General features: G+C 48.9%; 1 protein-coding gene across 1 annotated transcript in view; it reads left to right on the top strand.

Moving 5' to 3' along the window:
- The first annotated feature begins 1,720 nt into the window (after nt 1–1,720).
- The window catches only part of LOC142775762 (uncharacterized), a 92,561-nt gene continuing 76,987 nt past the window's right edge, over nt 1,721–17,294 (top strand). Inside the window, exon 1 of the mRNA XM_075877743.1 lies at nt 1,721–1,980. The gene's annotated coding sequence lies outside the window, so the exon portion shown is untranslated. The remainder of the gene's footprint in view (nt 1,981–17,294) is intronic.

A 17,294-nucleotide genomic window follows, 5' to 3' on the forward strand; every position in this document is an offset into this window, starting at 1 on the left:
ACCAGAACAAGAGTGACAAAATAAGTCGTGAAATGCTCGCATCGCGGGTACATTATACATATATCGCTTTACTCTGTACCACGGATGCTTCCGGTCCGGGAGGTACGTCGTTCTGTAACAATTTTATTAAAATATATGCATGTTGGGTCGCAGGAACAGTGCAACGCGTTCGAAGGTGTAGATGGCTCGACAGTGTTCGGTTCACTGACGGAGCGAGATTGTACAAATATCGATGTGATACAACTGCTCGTATGCAGGATGCCCCGCGCATGTAATGAACTGTCGCTTAGAGTGGCATTCTCTTTCGCTGTAAAGGTCAGTGCAGTTGTTGTTAGTGTGGTTGGCTTTTCGTTCGTTTCTTCCCCAATTCACCGCCCGTTATAGAGTGCCGTGGCGAAATATAGCTGTGTGGAAACAGGCTGCGTCGAATATTGGCCTCACGACTGATTACTCGGCTCATTAGCCACCCGCACTACGCTGACGATGTGCGCGTCACTTTCTCGTGCATGCCCCCCGACTACTCGACTCTAGTATATTGGCGGCTATTCGGTGGGGAAAAAAAAGAGCTTCACCAAGCACCTATACATTATTTCTGTTCGCGAACAATGAAACAATTACTGGAAACTAATTAGAATATCTTAATACTGGTTCAAATAGTGTAAATGACTGGTTCGAACAGATGGGTACAGAGTTGTCTAAGACAAAGCGCCGCGCTTTAATTACCACGAAGCGCAGGGTGTGCTTTAAGATACCCTTATTAGGCGTACACAAAATCTACGGAGCTCATTTTCATTAGGCGTATCATGGTGACTGTGCAGACGGGCGTGTTTCAGTGCAAATGCTAATCACTTTCGCATCCGATGCGTAAAACGAACGCCAACATTTGCGCGACTTTTTCATAGGCTCTTTTGTTCAGGCTGCCAGGGGTTTTCTATCCACAGCTATAACCATTTCTTTCTACTGTGCTTTTAAAAAAGAATTTCTTGTGAGGAAGTACTGAAAGTGCCTAATGATTGTGCCCGTTGAGAGGGCGGTGGCCTTTGTTCAGCGCCGCAATCACCGTTCACTTTTTGAAAATGTCACGTGGGGCATCCTGCAATACATATACATCATGACTATGAATAGAGTATCTCAAGTGCAAATGCCGGATGTGATAGCGAAGACTGCCAAACATTATTTCGTACAATCAATCACAAACTCGATAAAAATTTTCTTTGCAATCAGATTCGTAACACCGGTGGGCGCTCGAATGAAGGATAACACTATAGCCTGTTTACTAGCTATGTCTGCAATTTCTGAATAATGTCTCGTTAATACTTCTCGGTGGCTGTTTACCATAAGCGTTTGCACGCTTCCCCAGAGAGAGCCCGGGCCCAAAAAAGCCTTTCTGTTGACTTTTGTAGCGTAGGGTAACTACGCAAGCTTTCATTTTCATGCAGAAATCTGAAAATGAGTGCCCATGAAACACCTACGACGACACAAAAACTATAGGTCAGTCGTGGCTTGTAATGAAATATTTTCCGGTCATGCTGCGCAGGCATCATCGACTGTCACGTTAACGACTGCACTCGTGTGACATGCTCTTTGCTTCGCCGTGCATGAAGAAAACGTCGCGCGAAATAAGGATCCCTCTCTATCTCGTCATGTACCTCGCGGTGCGGGGCTCACTTCGATAACACCTTTCACTCGTGATGGTGGCCAAGAGATAACCAGCGAAACCCGCAGCTTTGACTTGAAATGTTTTTTTGGCCACATTCGGGCATGATCACGTACGGCAACCTGCAGCACAGCGCCCGCATCTGCACAACAGCGCCTCGGCTTAGAAAAAGCACACGCGTTGCTTAGTTGCGCAGTATATCCGGGTGGAACATCCAGATTCGCGTATGCCTTGCGCCTTACACGCTCGGGACTCTTTAGCCGCTTCAGTTGCGTTGTGTCTGTTCAAGTTGAGGAAAGAAAGCACCATGGACACCAACGGAAGTAGGTGGACGTTTTACATCACTGTCCTGTGTTGCACGTGTCAGCATTATTTCGCGAGTGAACGTTGGAGGCTTCGCTTGCGCCTGTGGTGATTCCCAAGGACCGTCTATATTGGTGTGCAGGCTTTCCCTTAGTACAGGGAAAGCTCACAACCGCACAGAAAATTTTAGAAAAGCCTACAGTTTGCCCATTTATAGCCAATTAGGTGGGATTTTGGCTGGAACAAATATTTGAATAGAACGTTGTTCCGACTTTAGAGGAGCAAAAGATAAAGAGGGGCGATCTCATTAAGTTTAACACGAAGAAACGCAGGCGCTATTTTGTGTCAGATGCCTCCAACGTTACTGGAACAGTGACACTAAATCCTGGCGATTCTGGTTGAAGTGCGGAAATATTAAGAAGCTGGGTCGCAGCGGCATTTCTGACGAGCTCTATCGAGCTTAGTGTGAGTCATCAGCGTCTCGTAAAACAAATTAATAATCATTTACTAATTAATTTTTCACGTAATGAAGATATATGCTTGCGCAGCAAAACTCAGGATATCTTACGCGCGTTGAAAATTAACTATAAGCACAAATTGTCACCATCTTTACGTTGAACAGCAGACTGAATGCACTAATTATATTAAAGCCCACTTAGGGGAAGTAAACAAATGCAACAAGTTACGTGTCATAATGTTTTAAATAATGTGGTCTTGAAGATCTAAATAACTGACATTTATTTGTTAACTTGAACATTTTCAGCAGTCTTCGCGAGAACACCTGGCGTATTGCTGGATGTGAAACAAATATCAGAGCGTGTACGTGTGCGGATTTTCTTGGGACAAAAAAAAAAAGCACACAATTTAGCGAATGTCTACTTTGTACTAAACGGAAGGCAAGGCCTGAGGACTTGCTGGTCTGGGCGTGGCGCGCTCGGCGCTTGGCAGCTGTCCAGGGAAGGGGTCTTTCTGGTGGACCGCCAGCGCACCCCGTGGCGCTGACCATGCAGCGTCACGTCTTTCTGTATTGATTGGTAGAGGCTGCTTTCTTTTTTTTTTTGAGCTTGGAAAGTAACATCACTACGTTTCTGGTAGGAGCACGTGCGAATTGCGTCGCCGCAACCTTGTGGTCGGCACCTTGTGGGGGAAGCACTGCAAGGGACAAAATCCTTCGACAGTTCGGCACGCAGGAAGGCTGCACGACAGTTCGCAACGAGCGGCGCTCACCGCACAAAGAAAGGGCATCATCGAAGACGCCGATTGGGCAAACTTGAATTTGAAGCGTTGGGGTCACGACGACACCTCTTTCACTGTACACTGTCCGCTTGGAGCACGGAGTTCTTCTGTGGCACACCCTGGCTGCACTTGCACGTCTTGCGTATATACAGGCACAGGCGATCCCGTGGAGCACGCACAAAAATATACGCTTTTTTTTTTGCAGCGGACACTCGCGTCGAGCTGTCCGAGAAAGTAGGTCGAAAATGCTGTGGCGTCAAACCCAAGGACGCGTTTGCGCGCGTATATATACGCTGGAAATCGACACTTGGCACAACAGAACGCTATGCTTCTACACACACGTGCTCTTGTGTGGACGCCCATCTAAACAGCCTTGCTGGAAAAAAAACGACAAAGAATATTTACTACTTGTCACAGCGATCCGCGCATCGGTAGGCTCCACGACAGCGTAAGCTGCAGCAAGAAGGCCGCCGAGGTACGCGACTGTAAAGTGGTATAGCACCGGATGCACGCTTCTTTCTTCCGGCAGAACTGCGCGGGTGCTTTTATCGCCACTTAAAATCCGAAGAAAAAGCGCGCATTTAGCAATCTTCCTTTTGTTTGTACTCGCTGGCCTCCGGAATTCTAGCTGCCTACTTCGGCCATCCAACCTGCGATTCCTGAGCGTATACCTTCTCCAGATACGAAGCACTCTAGATATTGCGCACGTCGACACAAAATAAATGGTGCGGAGCAGTCGCCAAAAAAAAAAAACAAAAGAAACCGAGTAGAGTGTGAGATTTAGTGATCGTGGTCGGGCATGAGCGTTTGTGTTTACGCACCGTATTTACGCATATAGGCTTAGCCTCGGTGCTGCCTTTCATTGAAACGAAGCCGGTGACCAGTGCGTTGCTAGTGAATGAGTAAATACAACTTACGGGCCTCTTTTGCGAACGAGTCAAAGGCCACAGACAGAGTGGTATTTCACAAAATGCATTGTCGTCTCACTGTTGCAGCTACTTCCGGACTGTGTTGCCCACGCTGTATCTACCTTTCAGCCAAAGCTCTGTGGGCAACGCCATTATCCACTCTGGGTTGGTATAAACATGTTTGACCCCCCAAAAAGGCACGGCTAAAGCAGCGAAGTCAGCTTTTTAAACAGCACGGAGGGATTGACGACCCCGTGGAAAATCTGCCTAGAAAGAAGGATTTCGTTTTTATATTAACCCTTCCGATTGGGCACCAAGTTATCAATTGTAGCACTCCCTTTCTCCTTATTTTTAATACGAAATCCTTGGGTGCCTCACCAGTAAATCTTGTTGCTGGTCTAGTTTAGCACAAGCTCACTGAAAAAAAAAAGACGTGTATGTCATCAAGGAAAGATACAACAGAGAACAGAAAAGGGCGCCCTCCTCTGCTTAATCTTGAATACTTCCTGGTGGTACGCGTTTTTTTGTTTTGTATTTCAGGATGTCTGGTAAAACGCCAGCATTGGTCCTCTTTTTGCGGCGTCGACGTTAACACGAGTGGTGCAAAAGATAATCAGTATGGAATGGCATCACGATATGATGTCGTCATGACACCACAGCTCGAAAAAAAATTGTAATGTCACTTCATGACATGATCACGTGACATCATCGCTCGGTCAAAAGTGGACATATACCACGGAGGCTGATGAGGCGCGGGAAGCTGTCGCAAAGGTGGGAAGATCAGGAGATGGACCGAGAAGAAAGACAATGTCCACCTTCCAGTCCTGTTGGGTGAATGCGTAAGAACTTTTTTTTTCTTCTCTCTATAGACAAAGATAAAGGAAAAATACTCTGTTCTGCGTTCCCTGGGTCATGTGCACTTCTCTATATATATTATAGTTGTCAGTATGCTCTGTTGATCTTGTTGCCATTTGTATACGTGCTTTTATATTGGATTACGAAAACAATAATATTAAGCTACCACGGGCTTGAATGGCAACAGAATGGGTAGGAATTTGTTTGGGGTCACAGAAGCCGAAAGGTCGATTGTTGAGGCGCCCTGGCACGCATTGACGTAATAGGGAGCGCAAATAGCGGCGTTACTGCATCGTCGCACAGCGATTCTGTACGAGGTTAAAACGGCGCGCTCAGTGTTTCGTGCGCGCTCCGAATAAGTGCCTTTAGCTTGACTGCCGTTTCCATTCAGACCATGGCGTCGCGTGCGCGCTGCTGCTCCGCAAGAACGCTAAACGCGTGTGCTCCCAGCATTGTACAAGATTCTACATTCCACTCTATAGCTCTGCTCTAGAGCCGATCGAAACGAGCATCACGATTCGTTGCTTCTTTTAGCAAACCGCACAGCGCGTATTTGGGCGTACCATTTTTAGAACGCACCCGCCGCCGCAAGGAACCGAACACGCGACATCAGCAGCAGAACGCCTCAGGCACTAATCCTCAGTGTGGTTTTGTAAAGAGTTCGCTGCAGCTATAGCTAGCTCAGTGTGGACTAATATTGATCTTAACTCGCCGGCGATATTAAACCAGCTGGTGCAAAAAAAGCAGGCTTTTCTACGCCGACGTGCATGCTAAGCACTCGATCGGTGGCCGCGATGTTTAATTATGCTGTAGTTGCAATGGCTTACCGTGATACATCTGTTTAGATGTGAAGCAGCTCTTTGACTAGCCTTTGTAACGCTGTCTCTCCTTGCGTACAGTCGGCCACAAAAGTTTGCGGACCATGCGAGCGTGTGCCAAACTGCATGTCCGCGCCACCTAGTGGTGCGCCATCTACCGTCGACCGCAGTTCTAGGCCGGAAACGGGTCGTCTTCTTATTAACTGGACTTTCAGTTTTGTACTGCCGCGTAGCGCATTGTTAGTTCGTGGTTTTCATGCGAAGTGCTTATCTGCAGTATAGCCATCATATTGCTGTTTTCAAAGGAGGATCGAAACTACCACGGCGTGCCTCAAACGGCGTTCTGTTGGCTACGTGTCACTTTGTGATAAATATTGTGACTGACAACAGTTATGCTCATAGACTGCTGGCCAGGCACAAGCTTGTAGAAGGAGATGCCAAAAGCGCGTCGGGTTAAAAAGTGAAAGGTTAAAATTATTTGTACTCAGTCAGAAAATCGACAGGCCATCGATTAGAGGCGGGAAGCTTTCAAGGCGCTGCGGTGCTGCGACCGCCGCTGACGTAACGAAAGTGTCGCGAAGAGGCTTTCAGCCATGCGCTCGCGCGGTCCGCAAACTTTTGTGGTCGACTGTACGTACGAAAGCGCCGCAATGCGTTCTTCTTGCCACAAGTGTTGGAGCGGTGCCAGGTAGGTCACACCGCAGCTGCGCGTTAACGCCACGCTCCCCTTGCAGTGCGCGCTGATGTCTCTCTCTCTGTCACCTGCCGCGCACTCGCCGCAGCGCCCGCAGCTGCCGCCTCGTCTTTTCGCCCACATCTGCCTCTACTGCGACCGCCGCTCACTACGCCGCCGACTCGTCGGTTCACGTGCAATAAACCTGACGCGCGCCTAACGTACGCGTTGAAACATGTCTTTACGTGTCAATTTTCTCGCTTCACCTTCTCCACCGCTCGCAACCCTCGAGCGCACATCGAGTGGTAACATTCGACTCGTTTATATGCGATGAAAAGACGCCGGAAGACGACGCTCATGCGCCCACCGAAACATCTGCCGAAGCCTAACCCGGCCATCGCTGGCGTTGAGAGAGGTAATGAAGCCGATCGCGTTCGCGAATGGCGACGTCGCGCCTGCAACTCCGACTATAGTCGCGAGCCAGGGAAGGCGAACGCAAGCGTCGGTAACGCTGCTGTTTCGCATCTCAGCAGGGTTCCCTTTGGGAAGATGGTGTGAATCTTTTTCTGCACGAAAAGAAATTGTGCATGCTACTTAATACAAGTACCACTATAGCGACAATAACAGGGAAGCAAGCCCCTGCTGTAAGATGAAAGATATATTCCCTTCAATGTACCGCTAAGCAGACCTAATCTGCTTTTCGGCCGCTGCGTTCTCGTTCAGACGGAGTGGCGTAGAAGCATGCTTACGTGTTGTGTCAGAAATATGTATTCAAATTAACTTAGAGGCTCGAACTAAACCCGGAACTTCTATTACGGCGTCTTTCGCAGTTTCGCTGAGTACACTCGGGTGACGAACTTCATGGAGTGCCTTTTAACCTGGCCCGTAGGCATCACTCACTTGAGCACCTGCGGGAACAATTCGAGAGAATAGAGCAGCGCATCAAGAAATTGTTCGTAATACTATAGTTTGTGGGGCTTTTGTAGGTAGAACCATGATTGGATTATGAGGCACGCCGGCTCAGGAAATTTAGACTATCTGTTGTTTATGAACGCGCAATGAACGAATTCAGCTATTCCTCAGCTGAATATAAAGGTAACCATGGAACGCTTGTCGTTGAATATGGTGGAGTAGTATTTTTCGTAAGTGCTCTTTGTCCCTCTGTGTCACAGTATCTTTCGCTGTCGCGCTATTTTGTACGCTACCGAGAAATGGCGCAAGTTGTTGCGATGCTTCTCTACAACCGCAACGATTATATATACGTGGCGGTAATAGTATCCACAATTACTGCCACCGTCGGCCGCGCGTGAAGCGCCTAAATGCGCCGGCTGCTAAGAGCAAAAGGTAATTGCAGCAGTTCGCGCACAAGAACCGTTGCCAGTTCCGCTTCTTGCTTTCGTCCTCTTTTCGCGGTTCGGCTGGGTGCGCAGATAAATAATGCCGGCGGCGTTTTTCAGCGCTGCCTGATGATGCGCTTCGAAGTCCCGGCGAGTCGTTAAGGCGCGGCCAGGGGATTAATGTTTCCGCGGTGAATAAAACGCCCCTTCTCGCGAGTATTGTCCGGTAGACGCGTATATACGCAGCCGTACACGTCGCTTGAATGACTGAGCGCGCCGCCGTACGCTCCGCTTTTGATACTTACAGCGTCCCGCGGTAATTTTAACCCGGGATCGAGCCCTTCGATGAGGTGCGCGATGGAGTTAGGCGTCCTAAACAGATGAGCCCTCCTGTGCGGGCTCTCTTCTTTAGGAGCAGGCGGGCCTGTTTCGCGGAACAAGTGGCACAGCTATACAAGCATACTTCGCGAGATGGATGGGAAGCCCAGAAGTCGAGCGCACGTGGTTCAATAACGAATCTTAAGCGTCGCATTTCGCTACATCCGCGCCGCCTATACACGCGCGCATGCCCGCTTTTCGTGCGCGGCCGTTTTCCACCACGTTGGCCTTGTTATGTAGCGCTGATGCAGCTTTTCCAAGAGAGAGACTGCCGCTGTAAGGCGGCCGCGGTGAGAGAGGCTTCTGTTTGGTATTGATAGCGCCTGCCAATGCTTGTTCGTTAACAATTAAGCTGCCTCGTTCCGAGGTGCCCGTGTCTATGGGGCTAGGGGGGGGGGGGGGCAAGGGATGTGCGTCTTCAACTAAAATTGAAGTGCGGCAATAAGTACACAGGCGCCGAAGAGAGCACCGCTATCCCGCGGCGTTTTCTTGCTCTCGCTGAATTTCCCGGGCTTTTTTTCTTTGTTTTTTTTTTTCGGTCTGTGTCAAGCATAGGTGTAGCAGCTCTCTCGCCGCGGGCAAAGAGTCCGCGCTAGTTTTGTGCACGAGTGCACTACGGCACGCTCAGTGCGCGCGCAAATGTTTTTTTTTTTTCTTGCAAACCTCGGTTCGGAACGATTTTAAGCGCTTTCGGTTTCGCATATTAGACGTGAAAGCACTAAATTTGTGTGCGTAGACTTTGGGCTCAGAACAGGAGGAAGAACACGTGCAGCTATATGTCTACGTATAAGAGAACGAGATGGTGACTAACACCCCCCTAACGAAGGCTCCTTTAAAAAGAAAAATATTCTGTAGGGCATCCTTTCAAGTACAGTGCAAGATTAAAATTGAGAGGAAAAATATAAAACAAGTACATGAAATATAGGACAAATGACAATGTCATTGTTGTATTTTTTTGCCAGAGCTTGCTCAAAAAAGAGCTTTTTTTTAAATTATAGTATACACGGAAAGAAGTCGTTTACTTAAAGTTACTCACAAGGTAAATGACTCTTTTAACAAGTACGCTATTTGCCTATTTAAACACCGGCTCTGATGGTTATGTCTGCGAGATATTAGACGTACGTACGTTTAATATCTTGCAGACATTAGCATCAATCTATGTACGTAAAGTAGCCCATGTTCTCGCCAGAAGGGGCTGCTCAGGGATATATAGTTTTTTATCATACAATTTTCATGCGAGCGAAATAGCGAGCTTGAGGAAAGAACGGGAAGTTTTTCTCGACCTACAAAATAAAAAGCGCATAGGCCCAGGAACTACCGGACTTAAAACGCTGACCAGTCGATCCAAAGTGATGGGGAAATTGTAGGTGGAGGAAAATTTTAAGAGAGGGGGAAAAAAGGCTATGACGTCTTTTTCTTTGCCATCTTTGTTTTACTCTTTCGCCGCCGCCCACCTAATGAACGAGTGAGAGAGAATTGAACGTGCTGCCCCGGGCGGTGCCTTTCATCGGATGGGGTGTTATATCAAGCCGTGCGGCGAATCGGGTCTCTCTTCGAAAGTCTCCTAATCTCCAAATTACCGACGCGCCGTGCAGCGATGGCCCGCGTGGTCCTTTATAGAGCGACCACCGATGTAGAGACGTGGGGCTCACTGTCCGTCGTCTCCGAATTTATTTAGCTGGAGCGTGGGGCAGTGGCATGTGCTTTGGTAATCGATCCGTGCCTATAGCGTCCCCTTGTTTGTATGGTTCACGGAGCGCGAATGAAGCCTTTAAGCTCTCCGGATTCCATTTGCACCGCATGAACACTCCCCCCCCCCCCCCCCCCTCGGTGCGCGTGATGTTCGCGCGACCCGTCGGACGTTTCTCCGAGCGAGACTCAATTTCCAAATGCCGCTACAGTTGGCGCTCCGTTTTGGCGACGCCGTTACTAATATATTGAATTCGAGGGTAAAAAAAAAGAAATAAAAAAACGCCAGGGAAAAGTTTGAAGGGATCGCTTCATTCCTAACGAGGCTATACCAACTGAATGGGGCCACTGTTGAGAGGGAGCTTGTAATGTCCTAAGGGAAACACTGCAGGTGCTTGCAATGGGCCTGGAAGAGGAAGAAAACATATTGGGTAAGTTTATTGTTCGATTACGAACACGCACCTACAGGTTTTGTTGACCCGCGATGCGCCTTACCGGGACCAAATCTGGCACGCCATGCTTTCGAAAAGCGTGCCTTATTGGGACATGGAACTAATCCATCAGACATACGCTGTAGGCGCGTTTTACTGTCACGGCATCGCGTGTGACCACGCGTTCGGAGGATAAGATCTCCGCAACCGTGCCGGACACGCAGCCCGTTTGGCCGGGAAAAACGAGCAACATCCCACGCTTCGCTCAATCGGCTCGTCAGCGACTCGAGTGTTCCGTTCTTTCTTCGGCGTTTACACAATATAGCGTTCCTGTTGAGTGGCAGTGGGAATGCCCCGCGTATATTTGTCGCGAATTCAGTTGACTTGACAGCAGCAGCTTCCACGCGCTTCACGTTGCGCCAACGAATTGCCAGCGCGTAACTCGCTGCGCTGGCAACGAGCGGCTAGCGCAGCGAGTGACGCTCTTTTGGAACGCCCTCGAAAAGGGCGTCACTGCGACCGTGAGATTACTCAGCCTTCGGGTGATACTGCTGTTTCTGTCTTTTTTTAAAATGTGATTTTAATGAAGAACGTAAATTTTTAAGTAAATAAGAATATTTTAATATCGCCTCTCGGTGGTTTCATGCAGTGGTGGGTCCAGATGTGAGTGGAGTGGTAAGAGTGATACCCCCCCTCCCCCCTCAGAGCCTGTGTCAGCCCATCCCGCTCCTGGCGTCCACCTCGTATCACCGATTAGGACGAATGAATGGGATCACTGTGCCTACTAATTCACAGTATTTATGCTGTGAGGTGGTTCTTGTGATAACTACTAAAAGAAAAGCCCGGACCCCAGTCCCCTTTCCCGGTATCCCTAAAAGACCCCCCCTCCCCCCAAAAAAAGAAGTGGCTGCATTCGCCTCAGATTTCATGCTGATGTGCGTATTCCTCAAACTTATTCACCAAGTATAGTTTTGGTATACCGCAATTCAATACATCGTTGAGAAAGCCATCGACTAAAGAACCCCTCTAAGTTGTACTTCAAGTGATCTGCGAAGAATTAAGTGACACTCGCGAAACACTGACTTTTGCTGAAGCTAACAAACTGCACGTGCAGTGTGAAGTACCTCACTAATTCTGTGCCGCAGAATCACCAAAGCTTAAAAAAAGATGTATTTGTTTGTAAAAGTGTTTTTATACTTGGGATTAACTTGAAATTGAAGTTGTTTCAGAAGCTGACCTCAAATATGAGTTTGACTTTATATGAGAGGATGTAGTTATATGTTCATGTCTTAAAATTAAACGAATTTTGAGCTTATAGAAGACAACAATAAAGTGTGTCACCATGTCTTCTAATAATGTTTTTCTACAACCTCTATCATCGAGATACCAGAGACGTATGGCCCAGCTCTCGCACCTCTATGCGACGCCACATCGCGTCAGCGAAACAATTGCCGTACCTGTCCGTTGCGCGAAAGCATTCTTCGGTGTCGTCCCTAAAGCAACACCACCTGCTGCGTCGCTCGGCGCGCTAGACAATGCAATATAGAACGACAGTTTGCCTCGTGAAGAATGTATACGCACGAACGTGTGCGGTAGCGTATAGGGAAAATGGGTTGCCTGTGCCAGTAGACGGAGGAGGTGTACGACCGAGTTTTGCAGATACGCGGTCACAGTGGCGCGAACTAGCCTGCACAATACAGCGTTACCAAACCTTAAGATCGCGTTGTTTTCTCCCCTTTGCTCCCAATACCAACGGTTGGTATTGCGAGGCTCCGATTAGCGTTGACTTCAGCAGCGATGACTATTACGAAGAGTATTACGAAGATGCGTGCACCCTGGAATTCACAGCTCCTTTTTCTGCGGAGATACTTTGCCGCACTGCCGCGGGTCGGGCCCGCTCGTGCGTCGGGCACGTCGTAATCAAATCGCATTTCATGGTCCGGCCGCTGGTCAGCAAGTCCGCGAAACCAGGCGCCGAAGGCAAAGTGGGTTAATGGCATCAATGGGCGGCGTTCCACGTGACGCATAAAGCGGTCTGACCCCACCTTTATTTTTTTTTTTTTTCGCTTGACAACTGTAGTACAACGGGCAGCAGTCTTTAGTCAACATAGCGGTAGTGGAGCATTCTGTTTCCCAAGTGAACGTTTTTGTTTTTCAACCTGCTGCTGGTTTACTCGAGTTCGCACATGAAGAAAAATGCAGCAGTGTGGACAAGGATCGAAGTTCCTCGCCTAACTATTTTACATTATTTGACAGTTTCTCCCGTCGCTGCTTCTTTGCCTCCGTGTCGTAGAATAATGAAAGGAGGGCGGAAGTTGTTGGATTCGCGCACACATGCCAGCGGACAACCACTGCCTTTGAAGTACAAGATTGTGCGAAATATGCCGGAGTGCACGAAACGCTTGTCCATTCGTTTTCAACGCATTCAAGCGTAGCTCAGTCTGTCGGTGGCCTTTTGACTTCACTCTGCATGCAGGCATGACAGATTGTCAACTTTGTTCCGTTAATAGTGCCGAACTGAATTGAGCCTTTCGTTATTGCTTTGATGTGGGCTATATATGGGCTTATCGCACACCACATATCACGCATAGAACAGCGCCACCATCACCGGCTGCGCTTCAGCTGCAGAGCTCATTTCGCGAATGCAGCTTGAAGAACGCTACAACAGTCTCGGGTTTACATATTAAAGCGTCAAAGTATCGCTAATCGATTACAATACTGATTACAGCGCAAGGGAAGATACTGGACGAATAGACCGATGAAGACGAGTGCTGCCTGTGTCTTCCCTTGCACTGTAATCGCTTTCGAAATGAAATACCAACCAGCCCGTACCCACACTTTGCTTCGCTAAGCATGTCTGGTGAGGAATGCGAAGGAACAACTTATTTCAGGAAAACACCGTTAGCAGTGCGCCTGGTTCATGCAGTCATCGCCTACCACCTGCTGTCAACACATAACTCTGAGTAGAACGATCATTAGAAATATTTTTATCTCAACAGTTGTGGAAGGATTTGGTGCGAGGTTGTTTCTTAAATGCCTTCGATACTGTCGCAGCACGTGGTTGCAGAGTGAATATGCACAGTGACGATTCAGCACAAAGAAGCTCGCCTAACCCGACTGCGACCAGCGCAATAACGATGCAGGTTCGAAGAAAAAAAAAGACATTTCACATCAAGGGTGCTATCAATGGCACACAAAAGTTGCGCCGTATTGTCGAAAGGCGCCATTAATTTCAAGACGATAAAAGAGGTCGTAGCAACCTTCTGGGTAAATCAGAATCGAGGAGATGACGAATTTGACAAATTCTAGTGTCTATAATAGTGCCCTAAATATCATTTAAATATCTGTCGTGCATTTATTCTATCTCGGTCGTTCCAGCCGATGAGCACCGAGGGAAACACTTTTTTTTTTTCAACTGGAGCACGCGTGCTGCCTTTGTATAGACCGAGAAACGGGAAATGCACGTCAACGATGTCGCTTCGTGCCACTCCGAAATCTGTTTGAGAGCGAATGTCTGTCCATTTTTCTTGGTGATCATGTCAGTTTAACGCGACGAGGGTATGTATGTAGAATTTTATCGTTAAGGATGGGATTCCAAGTTGGGCTATAGTATATAGAAGCTAGAAGTATTTAGGCTGACCTGACTTACTCGGGACAATAGATTCGGACAGGTGTGTCTGCCAGTAAAGTGCGTCCATTTCTCTGCCATTCCGCGGCGCCGTGGGTCCCGGTCGGAAACTAGCGCTTGTGAAAAGAGCTCGCGATTTCCTAGATTCAAAATATGCTGCGCATTTCTTCAGTCGTTGTCGCGGGTATGTACAGCACTTCACACCACGGACACGCGTAGCACCATAAGGCTGCGCACATCCAGCTCTGGCGAGCACAGCGAGTGGTCTCAGTGGATCGGATTGCGGGCCGGCAGGGCCGACGCGGAATCCGAGCACAGGGCACCGCTCGGGATGCACGCGAGCGGGACGACGCGGTCGCGCTCACGGCTCACGCTGGGTGCCCGCTCGGGGGGAAGCGCGTACCGCCGCAGCTGGCAGGCCTCGCGGGCGCGGCAGCAGAGGAGCAGCAGCAGCACGCAGGCGGCCATCGCGGTCACACTGAAGTAGGCCCGGCTCACGATCACGCCCAGCATCAGTCCCAGGCAGGCGACGGCGCCGCCAAAGCCCACGCACAGCACCGTCGAGATGGCGCGGCTCGGCGAGTTGCCGATGGAGGACACGCCACCGCCGCCGCCGCCGCTCCGGATGCCGATCATCGCCGCCGCTGCCTCTGCGTGGAATAGCGCTCAGGATAGTGAGCTCTCTTTCGGAATAACTGCCCCTTTGGGCGTGTCAGTGGGCGCTACAAAATCACAAAGGGATACTAGAATCACAAAGGGATACTAGAAGGGATACTAGCGCTGCTAGAACAGAGGTTTAGCAATAACTAGTGCAAAGCTCTAGGAAGCTTTTCTTCCCATCGGCTGTACCGATACGCGTTGCCTCGCAACACTTGCGAGCGTTCATCTGCGCTCGGCACCGTGACCACTGCAGCACATATGTCACCATCATCACCATCGTAATTTGGAAATAGAGAGAGAGAGAGATGAAGGTCGGGAGGTTAACCAGATATATGATCATCCAGTTTGCTATCCAGCTCTTGGGGTTAGGAATAGGGGCAAGAAAGAGAGCGTGGGTGAGAAAAGAAAAAAAACGCATGTGCACGCAGGAGAAAACAAAAACATGCGCACACATAGTCTTCGAAGAGCGTGTCTTTGAAGAGCGTCCTGGCTAAATCATTCAGAGAGGCTGTTCGATCGCAAAAAGTGCCGTAGCGCTGCCTTCTTTGACGTTGCATCCTGACAATAATGTAAAATTCTTTCCTCCGACAGAAGTTTGCTAACTTATTGAGCGCGTCGCAAAGGTGTAGTCGCTGTGCACTATATTGTAGGAAGTCACGAAGTATATGCCCAATAGTTTTTTTCGTTGCCACAGTGGTCACAGGTGGTGCGGCCATCCCAATGCGGAAACCGTAGGCGCAACACCCAACCACAGCCCACACAGAGGGGTCGCGTCTGCTCGGCGAAGCTTAGAAGGGAGTGTAAGACTTAGTGCAGGGTCAAACGATTGATTGATTGATATGTGGGGTTTAACGTCCCAAAACTTCCATATGATTATGAGAGACGTTGTAGTGGAGGGCTCCGGAAATTTCGACCATCTGGGGTTCTTTAACGTGCACGCAAATCTGAGCACACGGGCCTGCAACATTTCTGCCTCCATCGAAACTGGAGCCGCCGCAGCGGGGATTCGATCCCGCGACCTGCGGGTAGGGTCAAACGAGTGCAGTCGTGCATTCTTGAAGTGTGGCTGATTTTATTGTGACGTGGTGCGCTGACGAGCAAACCAGCCGAGCTTCCGTGCAGCACCGGTCCTAGAAAGCAGTAGTAGTACCGCATGGTCTTCTGCGTGAGCTGAGCGGACAGCTTCATCGGCCCGTTCATTGCCGATGATTGTGGAGTGACTGGGTAACCACTGAAATATTATTTGGTGCTCTTTTTCAATCAGGTAATGTGCAAGCTCTGCTGTCTGTAGTACCAGCTGCTCGTGTCGTCCGTGGCGTAAAACTGACAGTAGAGACTGCAGTGCCGCCTTCGAGTCGCAGAAAACAGTCCGCTTGTGTGTTGGTTGGGTAAGGATGAATTGTAATGCGCTACGAAGGGCTGCTAATTCTGCTGCCGTTGATTGTTGTTGTGTGGGTTGTCTTGAACCTAACCATCGGGACCAACCTTGGTATTACGACTGCGCCGGTTGGTGGCTGAACTGTTCGGCAAAACGTATTCGTCAGTGTATATGTTTATTAAGTCACCGTAATTTTCATACAGTAGAAATAGCGAGAGCTGCTGAAGTGCTGGTGACGACAAATCGGCTTTTTTTCTGGACGCGAGGTATGGTAATGTTGATGTTTGGTTGAGCGAGGCACCATGAAGAAGTCGAAGGTCTAGCGGCATCTGTGAAGAAAGTTAGTATTGACTCACCATGCGTGGTCACTGACGGTAATATGTACGTGGTCTCTCCGCTGGTAGAGAGGTTAGGTGCATGGCGGGGAGTTCGAGAAAGGTGTCGGACATGTGTCCTCAGCACTTCAACATCATTGTGGGTCTTGATGAGGTGGTGCCTTGCGATGGCGATTGTTCCCACTGTTGATAGACTTTGAGGCAGGCCTAGACAAATACGGAGTGCTTGAGCATGAACACTTGGAATCGTCCGTATATAGTCTTGTTTTACTTGCGTTGGTCAGTACATGCAAGCTGTATACCAATGGCGTCCAAGAAAAAGAACCCTGTATAATCGCAACATAACGGCCGAGGTCATTCCCCATACCTTTCAGCGAAGAACTTGGACGGATAACATATGCCTGTCAACCGCTTTTTCTTGTATAATACATGAGGGCTCCATGAGACGTCTCTGTCAATTATTACACCGAGGAACTTGTACGATCGGAGGTAAGGTATCTGTTCACCGTTTATTTACGCTGTAGTGCTCTGTTGATTTGCGCGTAAATCGCTTGACCGCTTGACCACCTTAGCCACTTGACCACCGTGACGGGGCCATTTGCTTCCCGCGCATCGTTTTCTCTATGCGCGGGAAGTCTTTGGAAGATGCACTGCGGGTGTGCAGCTTAACAATTAGAACAATTCAACATGCTTGCGATGCAGTTGTCTTGTGAGTGTGGTTCTGCACATCGGCGGCATACTGCGGTGTTCCCATACAAGCACCCTTCACATGGGTGATCTTCTGGCAGTTACAGCATTGCATAGGTCTTGGAATAAATGTTCGAGTCTGCTGCCGAAAATGGCCAGCGTCCACGTACGAGGGGAGACAGTCACCTTTGAACGTTATTCTCACACAACGCGTCTTACAAAGGCGGGCGACGTTCACAATGACGTTATCTTCATTTGCCTATTTTACGAGCACTGAAAGATCCACGTTAGGGATTTCAGTGGCAAAGTCGCAAATGACTG

The sequence above is a fragment of the Rhipicephalus microplus genome, chromosome X, assembly GCF_043290135.1.
Source record: "Rhipicephalus microplus isolate Deutch F79 chromosome X, USDA_Rmic, whole genome shotgun sequence".
In the NCBI taxonomy this organism is placed as follows: domain Eukaryota; kingdom Metazoa; phylum Arthropoda; class Arachnida; order Ixodida; family Ixodidae; genus Rhipicephalus; species Rhipicephalus microplus.